The 6,926-nt window shown below is 35.9% G+C and overlaps 1 pseudogene across 1 annotated transcript; it reads left to right on the plus strand.

Annotated features, from left to right (window-relative positions):
* Positions 1-5,336: 5,336 nt before the first annotated feature.
* LOC309821010 (large ribosomal subunit protein eL32-like) lies at positions 5,337-5,779 on the plus strand (annotated as a pseudogene). The gene has a single exon. The product of its transcript is annotated as a large ribosomal subunit protein eL32-like (transcript).
* Positions 5,780-6,926: the final 1,147 nt, after the last annotated feature.

A 6,926-nucleotide genomic window follows, 5' to 3' on the forward strand; every position in this document is an offset into this window, starting at 1 on the left:
TCTTTGTACTTACACTTTTTCTTATCAGTTCCACAGGAAAGAGAAAAGCTGGAATAGAAATTCAAAACAATAAGAAAATCATACATGGGTTGCTTTGTCTGTTAGTGCATAGACTCACTTTGGCTTGAGGAAACGTTTTGAAATTGATTTTAGAAAAGATTATCAAAGAGAACTTTAATAATGCACTTAATATTTGCAATGTCTACAGCACATAGCTCATTGTGTTTACTTTTTCTGTTTTTTTTTTTTTTTTTTTTTTTTGCGGTATGCGGGGCTCTCACTGTTGTGGCCTCTCCAGTTGCAGAGCACAGCCTCTGGACATGCAGGCTCAGCGGCCATGGCTCACGGGCCCAGCCACTCCGCAGCACGTGGGATCTTCCCGGACCGGGGCACGAACCCGTGTCCCCTGCATCGGCAGGTGGACTCTCAGCCACTGCGCCACCAGGGAAGCCCCTGCCCATTTTTTAATTGGGTTGTTTGTTGTTTTGATTTTGAGCTGCATGAGCTGTTTGTATATTTTGGAGATTAATCCCTTGTCAGTTGCTTTGTTTACAAATATTTTCTGCCATTCTGAGGGTTGTCTTTTTGTCTTGTTTATGGTTTCCTTTGCTGTGCAAAAGCTTTTAAGTTTAATTAGGTCCCATTTCTTTATTTTTATTTTCATTACTCTAGGAGGTGGGTCAGAAAACATCTGTGATTTATGTCAGAGTGTTCTGCCTATGTTTTCCTGTAAACGTTTTATAGTGTCTGGCCTTACATTTAGGTCTTTAATCCATTTTGAGTTTTTTTGTGTGTATGGTATTAGGGAGTGTTCTGATTTCATTCTTTTACATGTAGCTGTCCAGTTTTCCCAGCACCACTTGTTGAAGAGATTGTCTTTTCTCCATTGTATATTCTTGCCTCCTTTTTCATAGATAAAGTGACTATAGGTGTGTAGGTTTATCTCTGGGCTTTCTATTCTGTTCCACTGATATATATTTCTGTTTTTGTGCCAGTACCATACTGTCTTGATTACTGTAGCTTTATAGTATAGTCTGAAGTCAGGGAGCCTGATTCCTCCAGCTCCGTTTTTTCTTTTTCAAGATTGCTTTGGCTATTCGGGGTCTTTTGTGTTTCCATACAAATTGTAAAATTTTTTGTTCTAATTCTGTGAAAAATGCCACTGGTAATTTGATAGGGATTGCATTGAATCTGTAGATTGCTTTTGGTAGTATAGTTATCATCACAATATTGATTCTCCCAATCCAAGAACATGGTATATCTCTCCATCTGTTTGTGTCGTTTTTGATTTCTTTCGTCAGTATCTTAGTTTTCTGAGTACAGTTCTTTTGCCTCCTTAGGTATTTATTCCTGTGTATTTTATTCTTTTTGTTGCAGTGGTAAATGGGATTGTTTCCTTAATTTCTCTTTCTGATCTTTCATTGCTAGTGTATAGGAATTTTACATCAGGAAGTGTTTTAATATAGCCACTATGAAAAACAGTATGGAGGTTCCTCAAGTAATTAAAAATAGAACTGCCATATGATCCAGCAATTCCACTTCTGGGTGTATATCCAAAGAGAACAAAATCATTATGTTGAAGAGACATCTGCACTGTCATGGTCATTGCAGCATTATTTCATAGTCAAGACATGGAAACAACCTAAATGTTGACAGCTAAATGGATAAACAAATTGTGATACACACACACACACACACATCAGAATATTATTCAGTCATGAATAACTGAACTTTGAATTCATGAGTATTTCATGAATAATTGAACTTCTTTCAATTGATATGTCTGTGAGTTTCATTTATATTGTTGTATGTGGATTTTGATTTTGATTCTCATTGTTACATACTACTATTATGGACATATACCACAGTTTATTTATCCATTCTAGTGTTGATAGGCATTAATAGTGTAGTTGGCAGTTTTGGCCTATTATAAACAGTGATGTTATAAACATTCTAGTTCCTATACTTTTGTAAATCCATCTATGTATTAGGTGTACACCTAAGACGGAAGGAAGAAAATAGAGAACAAAATTATATAGTTCTAAAATTAAATGTCTTTAAAATATAAATGATAGATGATAGACTCAGACATGACCATCTACTTAAGCAAATAATCTGAAATATTTTCCATTAGATATCACACATGGCTCTACTGATGTTCAAAGAGAGAAAATTTAACCAAATAGACTTAAATGAAATTAAACACATCTTTGTCTGTCTTTGATGATTCAAATGTACCCTGGAAGGACCTTACATATATAAATAAAAGTTGTTAATTTTGGACGGTCACAGTGGTGAAAGACTGTTTAGAATAGATCAGTTTAAGCAGATTGCATTATATAAACTGAAAAAATCCAGCTCTGGGGAAATTTTTTAGAGTATTTAAAGTTTTGTCTTTTCATCTTTATTTTCATTTAAGAAAACTTTTTTTTTCTGAAAATAATTGGCTCTGAAAAGTATCTTTTAATAAAGATTTTTAAAAACTTTTTTCTAAACCTCTAACTCGTAAAAAAACTCACTGAATTACTATGCCTGCATTAATTTCCATCTACTGTTAATTTAAAACTCAGTGGATTTTCTTAAACTAAACATACTGTGTAACCAGCACTGAGATCCAGAAATAGATCATTACTGTACTACAGTACTATACGATCTGCAGTTGCCGAATCCATGGATGCAGAACTGTGTATAAGGAGGAACCACATAGAGGGATGGCCGATTATAAGTTATACTCAGATTTTCAACTGTGTGGAGGGTTGTTCAACAATCCTCTCATTGTTCGAGGGTCAACTGTACATTGTGATTCAGCTTCTCCTTCTGCCAGATTCTGCCTTACTCACATTCTTCCAGGTGAACTTCCTAAGAGCATTGTCCATCAACTTTCCCATTAAAAATCCCCATTTTCAGGAAACCCGATCTAAGAAAGTACCAGCACAAATCCCAGAACATCCATATGGAGAACTATTAGGCTTGCTAAGGAATGAGGAAAACTAGGTGCTGCCGTTGCTGCAGGATTTGGCTAATATGTACCAATATACCATGAGGAGACAAGAGTAGATGCACAGGATTGTATATGTTAAGGATGCTGAACGAAGGGGAACAGAACAAAAAAGAAAGTTGTGGATGGGGGAGTTTATCAATATGGGAGATAGTCCTGTGAAATAGAATTTAACACTCTGGCATCTACAGTGGGAGATCATGCTATTCTCTCCTAAGATAGCTATTAGAAACATTTAAAAAAATACTGACACAAAATAAATTAGGTAGAAATGTCAGAGTTATCAGGGCTGATGATGGAAAAAGGATTCAAAGATTCAGAAAGAGAGCTAGGTAGGATATATTACATAAAGCTGGATAAACAGCTGACAGTATTTCACGCGAAGGCCTAGAGGACATGCCAGGTGACAGTACTAAGCAAGTAACTGGTGAAAGGGGAACAAAAATTGTTTAGGAGCTCAGGGATGGCTGTTCCGTCTAGGCAAAGAATGACAGTAAGAGATGCTGTTTTAGGACTGGGAATCCTGATAGCAATTAATTTGATTGCATCTCAAAATAACAAAGAGGGGATGGTAGTGCTTAGCAAGCAAAAGCAAGGTAAGTGCAATTATCACAACGAGCAACAAGATCTGTGCGGCAGATGAGGAAGCTTGACTCACAGTGAGATATAGAAATGGTTAACAGGATATGTTAGTCCTTACAGACATATGAATATGCAGCAAGCAAGCATTTTGCATAATATGTGCAATCAAAATAAATAAAAATAAATGATAAGGAGGCAGAGGGAAGCTGCCCATTAAAAAGTCACAATTCTTTTTTCCTAGATTCCAGATGTGATCTGATTCTCACACCATGAACCCATTGACTGGAAGAGAGGCCTATGATGAAAGATCATTTTTCACTGTGACAAATGTATAACAGTAATTCCCCTGTACTTTACCTAGGTGACCCCGAACTTTAATTCAGGTGCCTCAGCACTGGGAAAAGGGAAATGTCCAGATCATTCCAGGGTTGATGTAAACATGAACATAGTGTGGACAGAAATTCCATATATTAAAAGGAATAAAATAGAATGTCTAGAACCCAAAATATGTTATGTGCAGATTAAACACCACAGAAAAAATATCAGTGAGCTTAAAGACATAACAATAGAAATTATCCATACAGATATATTTAGCTCTGGTGAAATATGGGATGGTACTAAGAACTCTAACAACAGTGTTATTAGAGTTCCAGGAAGGAGGTGGATAGGAATTGAATAAATAATGGGTAATATTTTCCAAATTTGTTCAAAATTATAAGGCTGCATGTCCTAGAAGCTCAAAAAATTCTAATCAAGAAAAAGAAAAGAAAAGCCACATAATTCAAATTTTATAAAATCATTGTTAAAGAGAAAATTTTAAAAGCAGCCAGAGAAAAGAGAGATTAAGTGCAGGAGAATACCATAAGAAAGTTGTTGACTTTTTATCAGAAACAATGCAAACCAGAATATTTTGGAACAACATCTTTAAAATGTTGAAAAAATGTCTGTCAACCTAAAATTCAATATCTAGAAAAAATATTCTTCAGAAATGAAGCTAAAATAAAAATATGTTCAGGAAAAGAAAAACGTGGAGAATTCATCACCCAAGGATCTGCACAAGAAGAAAATTTACAGTAAATTTCTTCAGGCTGAAGAAAGAGTAAACCAGAGTTTTACTAAGAAATAAAAAATACTGTGAATAGTCACTATGTAGATAAATTTTTTTTTTTTTTTGTGGTACGCGGGCCTCTCACTGTTGTGGCCTCTCCCGTTGCAGAGCACAGACTCCGGACGCGCAGGCTCAGTGGCCATGGCTCATGGGCCCAGCTGCTCCGCGGCACGTGGGATCTTCCCGGACCGGGGCACGAACCCGTGTCCCCTACATCGGCAGGCAGACTCTCAACCACTGCACCACCAGGGAAGCCCTATGTAGGTAAATTTTTAAAAATTCCTTCATTTTAAAATTTCTTTAAAATGTATTTTATTGTTTAAATTATAAAATAATAATATATTTGTGGGGTTTATGCCAATGAAGATGTAGATTATTTGACAATAAAAGTATAAAGAAGAGGAGGGCATAATAGAAATATACTGTTATACATTTCTTACATTAAAACTCAAGAGGCATGATATTACTTGAAGAAAGACTGTGATAAGATGCATATTGCAAACCCTAGAGCTCCTACTGCCTAAACTTAAAAGTTATAGCTAGTAAGACCATGGTAAAGAAAAATTGAATATTGAAAACATTTAAATAGTCATAAAGAATGCAGGGACGGAGAATAAAAAATATATGGGACACGTCCTCCTCAGCATCATGGCCGCCCTCAGACCTCTCATGAAGCCAAAGATCAAAAAGAGAACCAAGAAATCCATCCAGCACCAGTCAGACCGATATGTCATAATTAAGCAGAACTGGCAGAAGCCCAGGGGCATGACAATAGGGTGTGCAGGAGATTCAGGGGCCAGATTTTGATGTCCAACTTTGGTTACTGGAACAGCAAGAAAACAAAGCACTTGCTGACCAGTGACTTCTGAAAGTTTCTGTCCACAGTGTCAAGGAGCTTGAAATGCTGCTGATGTGGAGCATATATTACTGGGCTGTGATTTCTCACATCGTCTCCTCTAAGAACCACAGAGCCATTGTGGAAAGAGCAGCCTAGCCGGCTGTCAGTCACCAATCCCAATGCCAGGCTGCACAGCGAAGAAAATGAAGAGACAGCTTGTGTGCACATTGTATTCGTGTTAATAAAACCATAAAACTCAAAAAAGTGTACATATAGGACAAATTGAAAACAAATAGCTGAATGGTACACTTAGAAACAACCATGTAAATCATTAGATTAATTATAAATGCTCTAAACTTTCTAAAAAAAAGCCAAAGAATATTACACTGGATTTAAGTGCTAAATCCAATTTTATATCATCTAGAGGAAGTGCATTTTAAATATGGAGTTACAGATAGTCCAACAGTAAGAGAATGGGAAAATATACAGAGAAGTCCTCACAACCAGGAATATTGACAAAGATGAGAAGGGGAATTTCATAAAAATGAAAGTGTCAATTCTGAATCCCTGTGAACCTAATACCAGAGATTCATAAATCTATGAAGCAAAAACTGAGAAAAATCTGCAAGCAAAATTAGACAAATCCACATTACAGTTGAAATTTCTGCAGAAAATTACTAAGGATATAAAAGATGTGAATAAAATATCGACCAGCAGGACATACCTGAAATTTATAGAAGAATTCACCAAACAATGGAACATAAAAAGTCTTTTTCAAAGAGCACATTCAACAGGTGGAACAAAAAATAAAATTAATTAATGAATAACTGAAAAAAAGAAACTGAACAGTTGTTTGGGACACCTTCCATCTGATTTCACATTAAATGGAGGCATATTGTGGAAATGAATCCTTAGTGGTTATCCAGACTTTAAAAGTACTCACATCAGTTATTAAAGCTAATAGGAGCAATTTCAGTTTAAAAGCAGGACTTCCTGTCCACTTAATACTACAGTAGTATTGACTGCATTACTTGGAAATACCCTATGTCTAATTTTCCATTCCTTAACTGGAGGAGAATATTGTCTCGAATGCAGATGCCTCAGATAGCTTGTAATTTTATGTAACCAATTTCAATGGACTTTATGCCATTTTTAGCTTGTCACCTATGTGTGATTATCCCAGAAAACAATCTTTTTTTCCCCCAAACTCACTATTTATGTACTTATTATGTTTAAACTAATTACTGAACCTTAGTACTTCCCCACTGAAGAATGGGCTTATAAGTATACTTCCTCATGATTATATGATTTTTAGACTAGATGGTTTATTTGGTAGACTTCCTAGCATCATCTCCCTGGGCTCTAAGTTATTTAATACATTAATTTTGGGCAGTTCATCA

Source organism: Grampus griseus (assembly GCF_964374135.1).
Source record: "Grampus griseus genome assembly, chromosome: 3".
Classification (NCBI taxonomy): domain Eukaryota; kingdom Metazoa; phylum Chordata; class Mammalia; order Artiodactyla; family Delphinidae; genus Grampus; species Grampus griseus.